The sequence below is a fragment of the Bufo bufo genome, chromosome 4 (genome assembly GCF_905171765.1).
Source record: "Bufo bufo chromosome 4, aBufBuf1.1, whole genome shotgun sequence".
NCBI classification, from domain to species: Eukaryota; Metazoa; Chordata; class Amphibia; order Anura; family Bufonidae; genus Bufo; species Bufo bufo.
The window spans coordinates 142,346,759-142,368,097 of NC_053392.1; the positions used below are offsets into that span (position 1 = coordinate 142,346,759).

The window sequence follows — 21,339 nt, forward strand, 5'->3', positions numbered from 1 at the left end:
GAGGGGCGGGCGCACTGCGCCCCCAATGATAGGATTACTATCAGAGCGATGGGAGGAGACATCAGCTTCACTAGTGGGCGTTCCTTTTCCCTGCGCTGCGATTGGACAGCGCTACAGCCAGGGAGAAGGAACGCCCACTAGTGAAGCTGATGTCTCCTCCCATCGCTCCGATAGTAATCAGCAGCATGTGGAGCAGGAGAGGAGACAGTAATGGGGCACTGCGGGCGAACGGAGCGGCGCCCAGGACTAAATGGTGAGTGCTGAGACATCGCTGGGCGCCGCTCTGTGTGGCCTAATAGTGAAAGTCTGGACTCATATACAGTAGTCAGTCTTTAACACATACAGGAGGCGGGTGCCGGCAGCAGAATCGCATTGCCGGCACCCTGCCCCTGACAGGGAGCTGCGATCAGCGGCAGTTAACTGCCGCTGATCTGCTAGTACCCGCCTCCTGTATAAAGGGGTAAAATCATTGGTGGTGCAGTGTGCCCCCCCCCTCAATCCCCCCATCCCATTAAAATCATTGGTGGCACAGTGCGCCGGCCCCTCTCAACCCTCCAGTATTAAAATCATTGGTGGCAGTGGCCACAGGGACCTCTCCACTCCCCCTCATTGGTGGTGCAGTGGCAGCTTCTGATCGGAGCCCCAGCTGTGTAAGCCTGGGGCTCCGATCGGTTACCATGGCAGCCAGGACTGGTTGCCATGGTAACATCCCTGATGCTGTGTGCACAAAGCACAGAGCAGCAGGGACAGTGTGGAGTCCTATTCACCCTGATAGAGATCTATCAGGGTGAATAGGAAAAGGGATGAAAGATCCCAGGTTCTAGCCCCTAAGGGGGGAAATAGTTATTAAATAAAAAGTGAAAAAAAAAAAAACACTAAAATATGAAGTATAAATCACCCCCCTTTTCCCAATTTCACATATAAAATATATAAATAAACATATTACATCGCCACGTCAGAAAAGTCCAAACTATTAAAATATAAAAAAAAAATCTAGGTGGTGAATGCCGGAACAGAAAAAATAAAATAAAAACTGCGCGATTCGCCATTTTTAAAAATGAGGAATGCACGTGGCTTTTTTTGTTTATTTTTTTCGCGTGGTATCGAATGGTATCGAGTATCGCAATACTTTTTCATGGTATCGAAACCGAATCAAAAATTTGGTATCGCAACAACTCTAGTTGTCCGTAGTTGTTTTTTCTTATTTGAGTGTCTCCCTCTCCGAATCTTACTTCGTTGGTGTGTTGTTGTATCCTGGTCAGTGCCCTCGTGATGTGTCCGTTGGATTGGTGATTGTATCTCTGTGGAGAGTCCTTCCTCTGATCGTCCATATCGCTCAATTGGCGCTGTCTCAAATTGGAATCGTGTTTCTGTTTGTGATTCGTTTGTGAACGTGTTCGTCTTAACCTTGTCCTGTGATGGGGAAGGGGGTATGGTCTAAAAAAAAGGGGTGAAGATAGTGATATCTATTTTTAATAGGCACATTATATTGATTGTGGGGTCCTTCTCTACATGAGTCAGATATATCCCGTGTCTCCCCCACCAATTGGGTATACTCCTCTCGTGTATCGGTCTTATTGATGTTATTTTGGCTGAAATTTTTTATTGTTTTGGAATTTTTGGTAAATAATATCCTTTTTTAATACATCTAGATTTTTACAAATTTTCTCCTGCCACTTATGAACCTGTTTCGTAACTGGAAATTGATCAATTTATTTTCCTAATGCCGTAATTTGTTCCGCAGTCTCACTTATGATTTGGATCCGTCTATTTATTCTTTCTTAAAATTGTCGTCCACCAAATACGGAGCCGGTATTTTGGTCAATGCCAATCCTTTGGGTATGTGACCCCCCTGTAAGAATTGCATAAGTGATCTAACTTCCCATTTGTTACGCAATTGTTTTTGCAGTAGTTTCTCCAGATCCCTAAAGGTCTCATCCATTGATCTATCAGGTTCAGTACAATTGCCTTCAAATGTATCGAAAACATATGTATCTATTAGTTTACATTTATTGTCCATGTATCACCAGATGTCCATTCTGGAAAAAAAAAAAATATAGGGAGCCCAGCCAACGGGCGGATGCAATACAAGACAAAATATTAAAAGAACGGCGGCTCTACCTAAATCCCAGATAATAGACTCGTGCACACCTCACGGTAACCCCCAATACCGTAAAAAAGCCGTAAATAGTAGAATAGAAATAGAAAACCAAGGGGCACTCTGTAACTAGAAACATATGGACCTTTGCAAATATTGGAAATATGAAACCCTTTATTGGGAATAACTGAAAATAAAAATAAAAATATAAATATCAATATCAGAACATTATACAATATCAGACAATAATAAAACCCATACTAAAAACGTGGGTCTGTAGACTATATTTTCTCAGACAAGTGTCCCCCCGTCTGCAGACGGTATAATAAGACCCCTATTTAATGGAATAATTTTCCCTTAGGATACATACATTTCCAAGATACTGTCCTATGTGGTCTCTGCTGGGACCATAGAATCTCAATTGTATCAATGTCACCTCTTATTTGTGGGGTATAATACTCCAATAAGATTATTCAGTATGTCACGTATTGTAACTATATATCAATACATGATATCCAGACTTATGTCCATTTGTTCATGGTTTTGTATTTTAGAAGGTCCCAGAGGCTGTAATTAGGACACTTCGTACACAAGGTATAGCGAGTACGCTGATTTCACACAAAGTAGGAATATAAAAGCCAAATTGTATGAACGCTGCAGGTTCGGAACTTTACCGCCCCACAGTTGTTGCAGCCGTCCACGCTGTATGCTGTTCCTGTGCGCTGCCAGGACATACGCAGTGTTCCACGTGGTCCACAAGCCTCCACGGGGCGTCCCACGTGACAGAAGTAGTGGAGTTTGTTCTGGGTCCTAGCATCCGGACCGAAGATATGAGAGCTTTTATGCGTTATTCCTGGCCAAGAGAGCAACTTCAAATATCCACAAGGTACTGGCCCACATCGGTCTCTCACTGTTCTGCACCAGACGCGTTTCTGGGCTAAACGTGCCCCTTCCTCAGTGGTTGAACAGTGAGTGTCAAAGGCTCCTTTTTATATGGTATATGGAAAATAGAGCAGTGCTTGCTGGGACAGTGAGATGACCACAATATATGGACCTGGATTCTCAAACATCTCTGAATAATATGTGGAACAACTATAGGGTATTCCAACTATAAAAAATAAAATATACTACTACACATATTTCCAAAAAAATCTATAGTATCTTTCGAAACTGCCAAAAGTTATAGCTGCCGAATCAATGTCAATGAGCTGATCACCATCACATCTTCTAGTTTATATATATGAATACTAGCAGAAGGACCCGGCTTCGCACAAGTATATTGTTTCTGTGTGTCGTTAAAAGATATCGACAGTATCCCCCATAACAGTGAACTCCACAGTCCCCCTATCTCTTAACACTGACCCCCCCACAGTGCCCCGCCACCTTAAATTGGGACCTCCACAGCAGCCTGCCCATTTAACAGTGAGTTTCCCAGCACCCCACTCCCTTGACAGTGACCTCCACAGTACCCCGCTCCCTTAACAGTGACCTCCACAGCATCCTGTCCCTTTAATGCTAGGGCTACACGACATGTGTCGCGTGACATTTTGTCTCAATAATTTTTTATAATGATAGGCGCATAGCAACATGTCGCACTGCAACATGTGACATGCTGCGAATGTGACTGCGACTGTCGCGTTATGTCACATGTCGCAGTGCAACACCATAGACTATCATTATAAAAACTGTCGAGCGACATGTAGCAGTGTAGTCGTGCGACTTATTGTCATGCAACACATGTCGTCGTGTAGCCCTAGCCTAAAGCTGACCTACAGCAGTGAAGAAAAATGGCTGGGTCATTATGGAAACCTGGAGTAAAACTGTGTGTATGTGTAAACTAAGAGCCTGCAAGCTTCTATTGGCTGATAGGGGACATGTGACCGTGCATATGGCAGTTGGGATATGAAGAGAAAGGCTTGTATTGGCTAATGCAGGTCATTTTTTGGGAATATCTCCGGAACGGTATGTCCTAGAGAGCTGAGACTCGGTCTAAAACCTTCCCGGACACCTGATGTAGCTGTGTGCTAAATTTGGTGAAGATCGGTCCAGTCGTTTGGTCGCGCATAAAGAACAGACAGACAGAAACTCATTGTGTACCGGCATGTTACCTCCACAGTATTCTTTCCCAGATAGTAAGAGATAGGGATCGACCGATATTGATTTTTTAGGGCCGATACCGATAATTTGTGAACTTTCAGGCCGATAGCCGATAATTTATACCGATATTCTGGGAATTTTCATTTTTGAGAAAAAAAAAAAATTCCTACACAAATCTGCTGAAAATTAATATGTTAATTGTTAATGTGTATTTTTTTGGTTTATTGTTAATGTGTATTTTTTTTTTATAAATCTTTTTCATTTATACTTAATATTTTTGTGTTTTTTTTTTTACTAACTTTTAACCCCCTTAGGGACTAGAACCTTTGTCCTATTCACCCTGATAGATCTCTATCAGGGTGAATAGGATCTCACACTGTCCCTGCTGCTCTGTGCATAGTGCACACAGCAGCATGGAGCTGAACATGGCAGCCAGGGCTTCAATAGCGTCCTGGCTGCCATGGTAACCGATCGGAGCCCCAGGCTTACACAGCTGGGGCTCCGATCGGAGGAGCAGGGGAGAGGGGATCCTGTGGCCACTGCCACCAATGATTAATACTGGGTGGGGGGGGGGGGGGCGCACTGCGCCACCAATGTTTTTACTATTGGCCTGGATTGGGATAGGGGTGGGGGCCGCACTGCGCCACCAATGATTAATACTGGGGGGCTTGGGGGGGCGCACTGCGCCACCAATGAAGATAAGTCTCTCGATCATTCATATACAGGAGGCGGGAGCTGGCTGCAGAATCACATAGCCGGCTCCCGACCTCTATCAGCGGTAGCTGCGATCCGCGGCACCTGAGGAGTTAACTACCGCGGACCGCAGCTATTGCTCATAGAGGTCGGGAGCCGGCTATGTGATTCTGCAGCCAGCTCCCGCCTCCTGTATATGAATGAATGAGAGGCTTATCTTCATTGGTGGCGCAGCGGCCACAGCCCCTCCCCTCCTCTTATGTTCTATCCCCTCATTGGCGGCAGCAGCAGCAGCAGCACAGGGGGAGGAGACACTGCTTCCTTCTCCCCTGTGCTGCGGAGGGAACACAGAGAGCGCTGTCAGCAGCGCGTTCTGTGTTCCCCATACGTTATCGGTATATCGGCAAAATAGATGCCGATAACGTTCAAAATCCTCAATATCGGCCGATAATATCGGCCAAACCGATAATCGGTCGATCCCTAGTAAGAGATATGTGTACCAAGTTTAGTAGAAATTGATCGATGAGTTTTTGAGTTACAGAGCAAAAACAGTTGGAGCATATAAACTCCATGCAGCTGCTGTGTAGGGGGCGTATGACCCCCACAAGATTTCTTTCCAGGTAGCAAGGGATGTGTATACCAAGTTTTGTTTAAATCAATGGTTGTGTTTTTGAGTGATAGCGGAACATACATATATACATACATACACACATACATATACAAGTCCTTTATATATATATAAATTAGGGCGTATTCACACACTGAGGTTGAGATGCAATTAAAGGGCTTCTCCATACTGATGACCTTTCCTCAGGATAGGTCATTAATATGAGATTGGTGGGGTCTGACTCCCGGGACCCCTGCTGATCAGCTGAATACAGTATTGAATGCTTATGCCATCGTTACGTTTGTCTGTCACATGGCCTAGGCACAGCTCAGCCTCATTGAAGTGAATGGGTCTGGAGCTGCAATACCAAGCACGGCCTCTATACAACGTACGGCGCTGTACTTGGTAAGCTGCTCTGCAGCCTCCTCATTCAGCTGATCGTTGGGGTTCCGGGAGTCGGACCCCTGCGACCTCATATTGATGACCGATGCAGAGGTCACGTCATCAATATGTAAATCCCGGAGAACCCCTTCAATACAGAGCGCAACATTTTAACTGCAACATCTGAATACATGCTTTAAAGTAGGCATCCTCAAACTGCGGCCCTCCAGCTGTTGCAAAACTACAACTCCCAGCATGCTCGAACGGCTTACAGGTATCAACCTACAGCAGGGCATTGTGGGAGTTGTAGTTTTACAACAGCTGGAGGGCCGCAGTTTGAGGATGCCTGCTTTAAAGGGAACCTGTCACCGGGATTTTGTGCATAGAGCTGAGGACATGGGCTGCTAGATGGCCGCTAGCACATCCGCAATACCCGGTCCCCACAGCTCTCTGCGCTTTTATTGTGTTAAAAAACAGTTTTTATGCATATGCAAATTACCTGATATGAGTCCTGTATCCGGAGATGAGTCAAGCGGAAAGGAGCCCAGCACCGCCCCCGCGTCCTCCGAATCTCCTCCTTGCTGGCTGACGACACAGAGCGCCGAAATCTCGTGATGCGCGAGCTAGCGCATGCGTAGTTCGTTCCCTGTGCTGATGCCAGTACAGGGAATGAACATGATGCCGACACTGCGCATGCGCTAGCTCGCGCATCACGAGATTTCGGCGCTCCATCTCTGACGTCAGCCAGCAAGGAGGAGATTCGGAGGACGCGGGGCGGTGCTGGGCTCCTTTCCGCTTGACTCATCTCCGGATACAGGACTCATATCAGGTCATTTGCATATTGATCAAAAAGGTTTTTAACACAATAAAAGCGCAGAGAGCTGTGGGGACCGGGTATTGCAGATGTGCTAGCGGCCATCTAGCAGCCCATGTCCCCAGCTCTATGCACAAAATCCAGGTGACAGGTTTCCTTTAAGTCATCCAATTGTATCCGTCAGTGTGAGATGTCAGAACATAGCGTGATAGTGATCAGAACTGCCCGATATGTACATCCTGTTGGCTTTCAGAAGCATTTGTCACAGAATTAGAAGAAATGAGGTGTAAGCAGATATGAGGGGGGCACACTCAGAAGAGAAACACAATGGTGGATAGTAATATGCAGTTTAATACTTTAAAAACACACCCCTAAAAAATAATGTAAAACATACATAAAAAAACGCACATCAATCATATAAATAACGTTGTGTGCACAATCCTGCACAATGGACCTAGACACGTGCTAAATAGCTTGCGTGATCTCTGAGACTATAATTCAATGCGGCGGTAATGTCCCAATCCAATGAAACGTGTGGTAATCGTGCCGACAATGTCCCAATCAGAACCCTAATTCCATATAGTATAAACTGTGCTGATGTTGCAGTGGCACTATGGCCAAATCCAGATAGAGCAGTAATAGTGTCCGGTAATGTGAGCGTTCAATGGCGGATAGCAGTTACTATTGCTGGCTTCACAGTGGGACTGATAGGGAAGGTACTTACAGTCTCTTGCAACTTGTAATGCTCAAGTACGAGCCCGGTCTTACCCCTGCCTGACCGCAGCGCTGTTCCCAGGTGGCCGTACACTCGCAGCGTCCCACGTGACCTGACTAATAATGTAGCTAAGCGGAGCCGTCATTATTAGTCAAAAGATATAATCCACCACTTGGTTCTGATGAATACTACACTGATTTACAAAGGGAATGATGGATTATGACCAACAGATCATAAACCGCACATAAAACGCAATTCGCATTGATGCGTTTTTGATGCGGTTTCCTTCCAAATGATTGCCTGACCTTTCAGTCTTCTCCACAATCCGTTTTTATCTTGATTTATGCATGTGGGGTTGTGTATTTATTATTATAACTTCATTTAAGTGCATTTTAATTCTAAGGCATGCATGATCATATAAAGAGATAGCAATCCAATCCATCCCGCATATTAGGACATGCACAGAAGAGTGGGATTGTGGGTAAGCAAATTCCATTTATAAGGAGTGAGAATCCACTCACTGGGTTGGCCACTGAGGAAGGGGCGTAAGACCCTGAAACGCGTCTGGCATTGCAGAGTGAGCGTAGATTCACAAAAAGAATAAGGAAGCCTGATATTAAAGGGAAAAAAAAGCGTACGAGATCTGCTTTCATCATAGAACTGGAGTTACAGTCGCACAGCAGTGACGTCAGCTGAGCGTCCATCCGGTACCCTAGACAACCAGGTCACGTGGGACGCTGCGAGTGTACGGCTACCTGGGAACAGCGCTGCGGTCAGGCAGGGGTAAGACCGGGCTCGTACTTGAGCATTACAAGTTGCAAGAGACTGTAAGTAACTTCACTATCAGTCCCACTGTGAAGCCAGCAATAGTAACTGCTATCCGCCATTGAACGCTCACATTACCGGACACTATTACTGCTCTATCTGGATTTGGCCATAGTGCCACTGCAACATCAGCACAGTTTATACTATATGGAATTAGGGTTCTGATTGGGACATTGTCGGCACGATTACCACACGTTTCATTGGATTGGGACATTACCGCCGCATTGAATTATAGTCTCAGAGATCACGCAAGCGATTTAGCACGTGTCTAGGTCCATTGTGCAGGATTGTGCACACAACGTTATTTATATGATTGATGTGCGTTTTTTATGTATGTTTTACATTATTTTTTAGGGGTGTGTTTGTAAAGTATTAAACTGCATATTACTATCCACCATTGTGTTTCTCTTCTGAGTGTGCCCCCTCATATCTGCTTACACCTCATTTGCCCTTTGTAGGTCCTGAGGGTAGGACCGGAGGGTGAGCACCTTATCCATACGGAGAAGGGGTGAGCCGCTGTATCTTTTCACTTTACTTAATCCAGGACCCGAAGAAATGTTTTCACTTACTCGTCATACGAGGCGATCGCCTTTTAAGAGCCTGAGAATCGGAGCAGCACAATTATAAAACGTGGGCTGGCAATGGCACAAGCACATGGTCATCTGCTCTGGTTGTCACTTCGGACAGGGGGGTGCGGTGTGATGTGTAGGTTTAGTGTAGTGATGTGTAGCCATTTCCATCCGAAATCTGTTATTTTAGACAGAAAAAAGTTCTACACCAGGTTTTTTGGGGTTTTTTCAGTCCAAAATAACGGATTTCAGACAGAAGTGGCTAAAACGGATGCAAAATGTGCGTAACTAAGCATAACAGATGTCTAAAATACAGCTTTATCTGGTTTTTTTTTGTTACTTTCTGTTCTTCTGAAGGATCAGATGGAAAATGAAGCAGTGACGTGAACCCGGCCTCACTATCGGGGGGGGAAGCATTCCCCCAGCCCCACCAGGTCTAGAGCCTTATCATATGATCAGCAGTTTGTATTACGTAACTGGTTTTACCGTTTTTGGTGGTGTTTTTTGTGCATTTTTGCAGTAAAAATGTCAGCTCCAAAACGTAGCTAAAGGTCTATAGGAAATATGAAAACAAGCAGGACACAAAAGTGTTTTTGGTTTGTTTTTACTGGCATTGATGTTCATTAAGTGGTGTTTTTTTCCTTTTTGCCTTATTCTGTAAAAACACAGCATGCTATAGCTCTGGCTTTTATTTGGGGAGGGGGGGGGGGGGGGGGAGCCAGAAAATAGCGCAGCTCACACAGCCATTTAAAAAAATTCCACTAAAACTGCATAAAAAAAAGCAGGTGCACAAAAAAAGAAAAAACATTTTATGGTGTTTTTTTTTTTTTTTTTTTTTTTTACTGGTTAAAAAACGGCAGAGCAACATTAATGTATAAGGACCCTTAAAGGGGTCACCACAACGGCCAGTCTTTGGCTGTGGCGACCAAGTGACCCGTATCAACATCCGGAAAGTCCTGAGGGGGAGCGATGGAGCCAGAACCGTGCAGCGGGGATCAGGCGAATTTGATTTCCACCGCACTGGGGAGGGTCTGCAGAACAGGTCCCTAGGGGTGAAGAGCCCCTTTAAAAGGGTAGACCGCCCTAATGCTGAGCATTACCACATATACCATCACCTCTACAATGACAACTGGCCAGAACAATAACTACTAATATACCGTACGACCTCAGCAGGTTCATTGTTCTCATTCAGTGATTATCAATCCCCTCCTAATTCTCTCACCCCCCGGTTAGTAAATCCCCCAAGCACCCTAATGGCGGGCGAGCTGGAAACTGATCTACAAAACTCAGACGTAAAAGAATTTCTCATCTGTAAACCTCAGTAAGATGAGCCCCCACTGATCCCTGCCGTGCCCAGCAGCCATTATGCAGGATCGGGAACAGCCCTGCAATACTTCAGGAATATTGAAGGGGGGGGGGGGGGGGGTGATGGAGGGCTCCTGGATGAAACCTGACAGGGGGATCCACATCTACTAAAAAGTTTCCCAGCACCCACACTTGTTACACATGGCCCCCGCCCCCCCAGCACTTACAGCCAAGTTCCCACTGCTTATTATGTGGGATAGCCAAAAAGCTCAGCCCCCATAAAAATGGGGTAGGAAGCCTGGCCAGCTGCTCCAACATATGGGAAGAAGACCACCCAAAGGGTCCTGATGACATCACCAGGCTCCAAGAGCCAATTCAATGTTAACTATTTAGTGGCCAGGCATCCATAGCTGCAAGGTGAAGGCATGTCCCCCCCCCCCCCAAAGGTGAGTCAGTGACCTGGACGTGTCTGCTGGGGAGATGTCACCTCCAGCTGGGGACACGGACCCTGCTGCATCGCCGGGGGGAGGGGAGGACAGCAGTGGGGAGGGGAGGACAGCAGGGGGGGGGGGGGGGGCAGAGGGCAGCAGGGGGAGAAGTAACATTGCCTACCTGGCACCCGATCACTCAGCCGGATGATCGCACAGAAGGGAGGACAGCGCTGAACAGAGACAGAGAGGAGGCGGGGGCAGAGCGATGAATGGGAGAAAGTGGAGGGAGGAAGAGGAGGAGACACGGAGAGGGACTGGAGGGGGTGATGGTGGTGGTGGGCGCCCGGTGTGCAGCCTGTGCCCCCCACGCTCCCGCTCTGTATGGTACATGTGTCTGCCTCAGCCCCGGCGCCGCCCCCTCTCACCTTGCAGGACTCTTGCTACTGCTTAGCAACGGTTGTTATGTAAACGTCACTGCTCCGTGTCCTCAGGTGTGTAAGAAAGGACCTCCGCGGCCATGTTTGTCATGGGCAAATGGGACGCCAGGTGAACGTCAGATACATACAGGGCATTCCCGAAGAGGTGGGCCAGTGAGCAAAACTAACGCAGGCGTAACGTGGGCGTTGTGGTCACAGCAACCAATCAGAGTCGAGCTTTCATGTTTTGGCGCAAGTTAAGCATGAGAGGCGAGATCTGGTTGGTTGCTGTAGGCACTGGTGGTTACATGTAACTGACACCAGTCTGAAGAAGCAGGATAGTGGGAAAAGATTTAAGTTTAATGGTGCCACAGATTTCACCTCTCACAACCCCACAGATTTCACCTCTCATTTGTCAAAGGCTTTTGCAATGGAAGCTGCTCCAGTTTTCCATTGCGCCAGTTAGAATTTTCAGTTGCAGACATTTTCTGCATGTAAGGGTACCCTTAAAGGGGTATTCCAGGCTCCTGACACTATAATCCTATAGCTGAGGGTCTGACACTCCGCTAACCAACCATCAGCTGTTCCCTGAAGCATCCAGTGGTAGAACTAACTTGAATTAAGAAGGAAGAACCGCTCCGCTCACTCACCACCTCCTCATTCCCCCTTCTCTGTTGGTGTCCCTCAACAATTCGTCCTAGGACCCCTACTCTTCTCCATTTATACCTTTGGTTTGGCACAGCTCATAGAGTCCCTTGGCTTCAGTATCACTTCTGTGCTGAGGACGCTGAAATCTACCTCTCCGACCCAGACTTCAGTTCCATGCTATCCAGAATCCCAGTGTCTATCAGTTATAGTATCTTCTTCTTCTTCTTCTTTCTTCTCCTCCCAATTTCTAAAACTCAACATGGAGAAAACCAACTTCATCTTCTTTCTCCTATGTCATTCAACTTCCCCACCAGACCTATCAATCACAGTTAATGGCTCCATGTTTTCTTCAGTCTCACAAGTCCTCTGCCTTGTTCTTCAAACCATACATCCAAGCTTTTATCAGCTCCTACCACCTCCAACTCAAAAACATTTCTCATATGCTCCTTTCTCAACCAAGATGCTAGTGCATGCCCTCATCATCTCCCACCTTGACTACTGCAAAATTCTCTTCTGTGGCCTCCCATGTAACACCTTTGCACCCCTCCAATCCAATCCTAAACTTTGCCTTCCCGTTAATCCACCTCTCGCCATGTTTCTCCTCCACCTCTCGCCTCTGCCAGTCTCTTCACTGACCCATTACCCAGCACAATCAGTCCAAAATACTGACAGTGACCTCCCAGGCCATCCATAGTCAGACCCCTCCTTACATTTCTGACCTACTCTCCTAAAACATGTAATCTCCAATCCTGACAAGACCTCCTTCATTGCTCTTCTCTTATCTGCTCCTCACACGATTGTCTACAGGATTTCTTACATTCATCCCCCATATTCTAGAACTACCCCAGCACATCAGACTGCCCCCCCCCCCCCCCCCCCCCCCCCCCCCCAACATCCAAACTTTCAAAAGCAACCTGAGAACCCACCTCACCGGGAAGCCTACAACCTACAACAACCCAATGACCACTACACTACTATATAAGCAACTTCTACCCTTACCTGCATCTCTTTCCCCCTCCCCTTGTAGATTGTAAGCCGTAGCGGGCAGGGTCCATGCTTTATTTTTATTTCATATTATGTATGTATACCACTTTTTATATGTACAGCATATGGAATCAATGGCACTTTAAAAGAAATAGTAATAAGACCATGGTGCCTTATGTAAGCAGCCTATGAGGACAAGTCTGCCCGCACTGGCACATAGATACTGTATCGTTTGGCTAATAGGAATGATCGCGCCAGACACATGGTTACGAGTCCTGCGTGTTCATGTAGAAAAAAATAATATATGGTATTTCATTTGTGTGAATTAAGCCAGAATATGGCTGCAGGTCTGAATGGACTGAGCTTCATCATTGAAGACTCTTAGGCCCCTTTCACACGAGCGAGTTTTCCGCGCGGGTGCAATGGGTGACGTGAACGATGAGCACCTGCACTGAATCCTGACCCATTCATTTCACTGGGTCTGTGTACATGAGAGGTTTTTTTTCACATACCAGTTCTGCGTTGCATGAAAAATGCAGCATGTTCTATATTCGTTTTTCACGCAGCCCTGGCTCCATAGACGTGAATGGGAGTTCAGTGAAAAACGCATTGCATCCAGAAGTAAGTGCAGAAGCAATGCGTTTTTCACTGATGGTTGCTAAGAGATGTTTGTAAACCTTCAGTTTTTTATCATGCGCGTGAAAAACGCATCAAAACTGAACAACTGAACAAAACTGACTGCGCTTGCTTGGAAAATGGTACAAGTTTCACCGAACGCATCCGGACCTAATCCGTCACGCTTGTAAAACCGTGCCCCTTGCTGATCTGAAAATCTGAAACAGGCGAGATAGGTAGATATTAGGACAACTCAAGGACTTGTAGGCAAAAGTCACTGTGCATAGAACATCTGCATTGACAGTGCTATCTCCTTTGATGGCAAGTAAAGTGGGGAATACTTACTAATGGACTGCACGTAGACCTTGCCATAATGTGCCATAATTTCTGGAACACAATGTTGAATCAAGGTTCTCTGCCGTTCCCGCTGCACTTTGATTGACAGGTCCAGGCAGGCATGTTAATGTTTTTACTGTCTGGTCTTGTCAATCTAAAAGGAGAGGAATCGGCAGTTGCAGAGAGAGCAGAGCCTCCAGGTGTAATGACAACGCCCCTATTGCTCCTAGAGGCTCCTTTGCGTATATAATAAAACATAATTTCTCTCAGCAATGCGGACACATATGAACATGGGACCAACGCAGATGCCTTCAGCTGCTATGACAAGGTAATGTCATAGGTACAGATCTGCTGACTGATGCCCTTTAACCACCTCCCGTCCGCACGTTGACGTCCGGGAGGTGGTTCTCCATCTCTGAATGGACGTTCTGGAACATCCATTCAGAGATCGCAGCTGCTCGCTAATCGTGCAGCTGCAGATCGGGTTGCCCGCTGTCAGTGACAGCAGGGCAACCCTTAGAGAAGGCAGGGACAGTGCCCAGGTGTCCCTGCCTTCTAGATCGCTGCATACACAGCGCTCACCGCTGTACAGCCTCTCTGGGGGGTGTATTTCCACTGTAACTGGGGCTACTATGTCAGCCCCAGTTACAGGAGAAATCAATAGTGAAAAAAAAGTGAAGTTAAATGTCCCCCAGAGGTCTTGTATGACCTTATGGGGGACGAAAAGTGTAAAATAAAAAAAATGCTTCACATGTAAAAAAAAAAATTCCCCAAGTAAGGAATAAAAAAAAAAATTAAAAATAGAAAAAAATAAAATAAAATAGACATATTTGGTATTGCCGCGTCCGTGACGGTCGGCTCTATAAATATATCACATTATTCACCCAGTCCGATAAACACCATAAAAAATAAAAACTGTGTAAAAAAAATTACAGGAATGATGTCATGACGCAGCCGAATAACAAGACAAGTATATAGGTTATATAGAGTCATCTAATTTATTAGCTTCCTTGTGTAGCCGTAAGAATGCTATAGTCAGACACAAACTGCGCTGGAAACTGTACAAGATGTTACAAGTCCATGTTATCTGTGAAATGGTGATTTTCTGTTTGCACAGTATGGATGACCTAGTTATGCTAGAAGCACACAAGGGTGTGATCACCATTACCGGATTTAGCGTTGATAGGTCTGATTCGGGCTGTTTAAAGGGAACCTGTCACCTCCAAAACACATTTTAAACCGACATCATTACCTTACAGTAGCCCCCAGTGTGTTCCTAATCATGTTTTTCATTCCTCCACTGGTTGTTGTATACTTTATAAAAACGTGTTTTAATCTGTGTTTTCGCTATCCTCAGAGTCAGCTTGAAGTCAAGGGGGCAGCGGCCTCCTTGCTTCAAGTCAAGCTAAACCCGCCCCTTACCCATCCTCCTTTCACTGTGATTGACATCCTGCTGTGAGGCTGGGATCATGCAAGTCTCGCGCATGCGCGGTGCGTTCCTTGTCACTGCACAATCCCGTCTCTGACTCCCGCACTCATCCACCGCTTTCCTCTCTCTGCGCATACGCCGGGCGAGCACATCGAGGGTTAACAGCCAAACAAAACGTAATATTTATTACCCTGATTCTGCGGTTTACCAAAACATACTGCATATGGTCATAAACTGATGTAAGGGCACACGTCATGGCGTAGAAGAAAAGGAGCGCTAAAGGGTTTTTGGAAGGCAGATTTTGCTGAACTGGTTTTTAGATGCTATGTCCCATTTGAAGCGCCCCTGATGCACCCCTACAGTAGAAACTCCCAAAAATGTACCCCATTTTGGAAACTAGGGGATATTGGTACTATTTTGGCACTGTTTTTATTTTTTACAACATTCATCTAACACGGTAGATCATGCACTATTTTTATAGAGCAGGTTGTTACGGACGCAATGATATCAAATATGTCTACTTTCTTTGTTTGTTTCAATTTTAGATAATAAAGCATTTTTGAAAACAAAATTATGTTTTTGTGTCTCCATTTTCTGAACGCCATATATTTTATTTTTCTGCCAATTGTCTTGTGCAGGGGCTAGTTTTTTGCAGGAAAAGTAGATTTTTTTATTGGCACAATTTTTGGGTAGATATGATTCTTGATCATTCATTATTACACTTTATAAGGCAAGGTGACCAAAAAATTGGTTGTTTTAGTACAGTTCTTATTTATTTATTTTTACAGCATTCACCTGAGGGGTTAAGTCATGTGATATTTTTATAGAGCAGGTTGTTACGGACGCGGCAATACCTAATATGTATACGTTTTCCTTAATTATTTAAGTTTTACACAATAATAGCATTTTTTAAAACCAAAAAAATGCACTTTATGTGATGTTAGGTGACAAAAAATAGCTTTTTTGGCTCTGTTTTTATTTTATTTTTATTACGGTGTTCACGTGAGGGCTTAGGTCATGTGATATTTTTATAGAGCTAGTTGTTACGAACGCGGCAATACCTAATATGTCTACTTTTTTTAAATTTATGTTTTAATGTCTCCATGTTCTGAGAGCTATAGTTTTTTATTTTTTTGAGCAATTTTCTTATGTAGGGGCTCATGTTTTGCGGCATGAGGTGACGGTTTTATTGGTACTATTTTGTGGGGCTAACGCCTTTTTGATCACTTGGTGTTGCACTTTTTGTGATGTAAGGAGACAAAAATTTAATTTTTTGACACTGTTTTTATTTTATTTTTTCATGTTGTTTATCGGACGGGGTGGATCATGTGATATATTTATAGAGCCGGCCGTCACGGATGCGGCAATACCAAATACACTGCGTGCAGAATTATTAGGCAAATTAGTATTTTGACCACATCATCCTCTTTATGCATGTTGTCTTACTCCAAGCTGTATAGGCTCGAAAGCCTACTACCAATTAAGCATATTAGGTGATGTGCATCTCTGTAATGAGAAGGGGTGTGGTCTAATGACATCAACACCCTATATTAGGTGTGCATAATTATTAGGCAACTTCCTTTCCTTTGGCAAAATGGGTCAAAAGAAGGACTTGACAGGCTCAGAAAAGTCAAAAATAGTGAGATATCTTGCAGAGGGATGCAGCACTCTTAAAATTGCAAAGCTTCTGAAGCGTGATCATCGAACAATCAAGCGTTTCATTCAAAATAGTCAACAGGGTCGCAAGAAGCGTGTGGAAAAACCAAGGCGCAAAATAACTGCCAATGAACTGAGAAAAGTCAAGCGTGCAGCTGCCAAGATGCCACTTGCCACCAGTTTGGCCATATTTAAGAGCTGCAACATCACTGGAGTGCCCAAAAGCACAAGGTGTGCAATACTCAGAGACATGGTCAAGGTAAGAAAGGCTGAAAGACGACCACCACTGAACAAGACACACAAGCTGAAACGTCAAGACTGGGCCAAGAAATATCTCAAGACTGATTTTTCTAAGGTTTTATGGACTGATGAAATGAGAGTGAGTCTTGATGGGCCAGATGGATGGGCCCGTGGCTTGATTGGTAAAGGGCAGAGAGCTCCAGTCCGACTCAGACGCCAGCAAGGTGGAGGTGGAGTACTGGTTTGGGCTGGTATCATCAAAGATGAGCTTGTGGGGCCTTTTCGGGTTGAGGATGGAGTCAAGCTCAACTCCCAGTCCTACTGCCAGTTTCTGGAAGACACCTTCTTCAAGCAGTGGTACAGGAAGAAGTCTGCATCCTTCAAGAAAAACATGATTTTCATGCAGGACAATGCTCCATCACACGCGTCCAAGTACTCCACAGCGTGGCTGGCAAGAAAGGGTATAAAAGAAGAAAATCTAATGACATGGCCTCCTTGTTCACCTGATCTGAACCCCATTGAGAACCTGTGGTCCATCATCAAATGTGAGATTTACAAGGAGGGAAAACAGTACACCTCTCTGAGCAGTGTCTGGGAGGCTGTGGTTGCTGCTGCACGCAATGTTGATGGTGAACAGATCAAAACACTGACAGAATCCATGGATGGCAGGATTTTGAGTGTCCTTGCAAAGAAAGGTGGCTATATTGGTCACTGATTTGTTTTTGTTTTGTTTTTGAATGTCAGAAATGTATATTTGTGAATGTTGAGATGTTATATTGGTTTCACTGGTAAAAATAAATAATTGAAATGGGTATATATTTGTTTTTTGTTAAGTTGCCTAATAATTATGCACAGTAATAGTCACCTGCACACACAGATATCCCCCTAAAATAGCTAAAACTAAAAACTACTTCCAAAAATATTCAGCTTTGATATTAATGAGTTTTTTGGGTTCATTGAGAACATGGTTGTTGTTCAATAATAAAATTAATCCTCAAAAATACAACTTGCCTAATAATTCTGCACTCCCTGTATGTCTATTTTATTTTATTTTTTCTATTTTTAACATTTTTTTTAAATTACTTGATTGGGGATTTTTTTACATGTAAAACCTTTATTTAATTTATTTATATTTTTTTAAAACACTTTATTTTTTTATTTATTTTTTTACACTTTGCGTCCCTGATAAGGTCATACAAGACCTCTGGGGGACATTTAACTTTTTTTTTCACTATTTATTTCTCCTGTAACTGTGGTTGACATAGTAGCCCCAGTTTCAGTGGAAATACAGCCCCCATAGAGGCTGTACAGCAGTATACAGCGCTGTATAGCCTCAGTGCAGGACTAATTGAGGTCTGTGGAAGACCCGACAGCTCCTGCACTTACCCGGCCCCGGCGGTCGCATAGCGCTTCCTGATCTGTGTAGACAGCTCTCGCTGAGCGCTGTGTATACAGCGATCTAGAAGGCAGGGACACCTGGGAACTGTCCCTGCCTTTTCTCTGGGGTGCCCTGCTGTCACTGACAGCGCCCCCCCCATCCCCCTGCTCGGCAGCTGCACGATTAGCGTGCAGCTGCCATCTCTGAATGGACGTTTTAGAACGTCCATTTAGAGATAAACAACCGCCCATAGGACGTTTATATCCTAAGTGGTTAAAGTGAAGGTGGAAGAAGTGACATGAACTTAAAATGACTTCAGACAATGCTGTCATTAATTCCAGTATACCCTAAGAGTGAGACCAGACGGTGACTGCTGTACCATCTGGTTTCACACTAAGGCCACTTTTACGGTATTTGGACAGTATTTCATATCAATATTTTTAAGCCAAAAACCAGGAGTGGAACCTACAGAAAGTATCATGGAAAGATTTGTGTCTCTTTCTTTTGGACCCTCTCGTGGTTCTGTCTTACAAATCCTGATGCAATATACTGACCCAATACTAACCTTGTGAAAGGGGCTTAATATAGCATATAATCCACCATTAATATGGCTGAAACTATGTGGCCACCCCTCCTAATTCTTGTCTTCAGGTGTTTCAGCCACACCTGTTACAAGCAACTTCCTAAAACCAAGCACAGAGTCATGACATCTCCATACAAAAACACTGGTGGAAGTATGGATCATACTGAAGAAGTCCTTTAGGCCTTATTCACATGAAAGTGACGAAAAAAACACGCTGTTCGAAAATGGTTAAATGGTCCGCTTTTAAACAGATCCCTTTCTTGAAAACGGGCATTAAAACAGCCCCCTTGTACGGGGGCTGTGAAGCAGTCAAAGCAGACTACATAGCACATGTCCTATTTTTTGATGACCACTATTTATGGTCGTGTGACTATAGCCTGTCATTGTTCACGGACATGTGGCGGCCCTCAAAAACAGCTGTCACATGGCCATTTTTCACTGTTGTTTGAATAAGGCTTTATTTATAGAATGCCACCTTTGTAAGTCAGCTTCGGAAATTTGGGGATTTTCTAGATCTGCCCCAGTCATCAGTGAGTCATATGAGGCTTGTTTCACAGTTGCGTTTCTAACTTCAGCAGGCTGTTCCATCTGGATCCGGCACTGCCAGATGCAAATGCATATTCGCCGGCCACTTTTACTGTAATGGGGACCATTACCTAGCAAACATGCCGAGAAGCTGATGGACAAAGACCGCTGCACACTGTGGTGTTTGTCCGGTGCTTCTTGGCATATTTGCTGGATCGCTGCCAGTCCCCATTATAGTGAATGGGGCCGGACGGCAATGCTCTTGCAGAATGCAGAGAGATCCAGCAGGCTGCCGGATCTAAAAAAAGGAAATGTAAAATAGGCCATATTGTGAAATCGAAGCATGTTGTCGCGGGGCGCCAAAGGCGCACTCAGTCTCCCATCAGCCGCAGACCTGCTGCTTAGCTTCGGGAGCGAGGATCTGTGTTTGGCCTCGTTCCCAGGGCGGCTTTACTAGCTGGGAGGCTCCCTGCTCCTAGGTCTGCCTTGAGCGCCGAGCTGATCACTCGGTGCTCGACTTGTCTGTCTGTCGGTCATGTGACGCTGGCCACGTCACATGACCCCACTATAAATACAGGCAGCCTGCTGGCCACAGGTTGCCTGATAATTCCAGGTTCCTGGCTATTTGTTGGACTACTGAATACTCACCTGATCCTGTTCCCTGACGATCCTTTGCCTGCTCCTCCTGTACCGCGCATCCCTCCTGGTATTGTGACCTTGGCTCCCACCTGACTACTCTTTGCGTTCTCCTCTGGTACTTCTCTACTCTCCTGGTAATTGACCCCGGCTTTTCCTGACCATTCTTTGCTTAACCCTTTGTACTGCGTAGCTCTCTTGGTTCTGACCCGGTCCATTCACGTTCCGTATTTTGTCTTGTCTGTCTTCCCTGCACATATCCTAAGTAAGGGACTGTCGTCCAGTTGTCCCCTGTCATCAGGACTCGTGAGGCAAGTAGGCAGGGCCAGGGGTGAGGGTGGAGCGCAGTGGTCACTATCCTTCCCCCTGTGTATGTGTGTGGACGTGACCGTTAAACATGTAGGAGAAACAGATCAGCCATAAAGTGGTAGAAACATGTGGAACATAAAAGAATTACCAATCCCCTGTTACATCACCCACTACAGAGTGCCAGAAATCTGGAAGAGATATCAACACACGCTTCAGATTGCCATACCCAATGCCAAGCCTCAGCAGGGGTTGTGGAAAGCACACCACCAATCACCTCTGGAAAAAATCAAAATGTGATCTCTGGAGTGATGAATCACGTTTCACCATCTGGGAGTGTGATGGACTGTGCATAGTGCCTACTGCAACAACTGGTGGAGGAGCATTAATGATATGAGGTTGTTTCAAGTGAAGGGAAATGTTAAAAGGGTTTTCTGAAAAAATATATATTTTTTTACAGATGAACTATCCTCAAAATAGGTCATCAGTATCTCATCAGTGGGGGTATGACACCCAGGACCCTGCCAATCAGCTGTTTTGAGAAGACAGCGGCGCTCCTTCTCATAGCTTACCAAGCACAGGGCCATACATTGTATAGCAGCTGTGCTTGGTATTGTAGCTCAGCTGCTCCTAGGCCACGTGAACGATGAGTGTGACATCACTGGCCTAAGAAAAGCAGAGAGAAGGCTGCAGCGCTCACAGGAGTGCCGCTGCCTTCTTGAACAGCTGGTTGTCTGGAGTCTAGGGTGTTGGATAGGTCATCAGTAAAGAAAATCGCCGAATTGAAGCTTTGTCTAAACAGTTTGGTGAAGGCTTTTCACTGTTCCAGGAGGACTGTGCTCCTGTGCACAAAGCCATAGGTCCATAAAGACATGGTTTGAAGACTTTAGTGGCGAAAAACTTGACTGGCTGCACAGAGCCAAGGCCTTAACGCAATTGAACACTATTAGGATGTGGCTGCACGGTGGCTCAAAACTATGTGTATAGACCCTGTATGGCTCTACACAGGGTCTCCACAGGTATGAACCTGACTACACTCCATGAGTCCCTCT

General features: G+C 45.2%; 1 protein-coding gene across 1 annotated transcript in view; it reads right to left on the bottom strand.

Moving 5' to 3' along the window:
- PXYLP1 (2-phosphoxylose phosphatase 1) overlaps window positions 1-10,926 on the bottom strand; it is a 114,108-nt gene extending 103,182 nt beyond the window's left edge. The window contains exon 1 of the mRNA XM_040428016.1: window positions 10,717-10,926. The gene's annotated coding sequence lies outside the window, so the exon portion shown is untranslated. The remainder of the gene's footprint in view (window positions 1-10,716) is intronic.
- Between the last annotated feature and the right edge of the window lie 10,413 nt (window positions 10,927-21,339).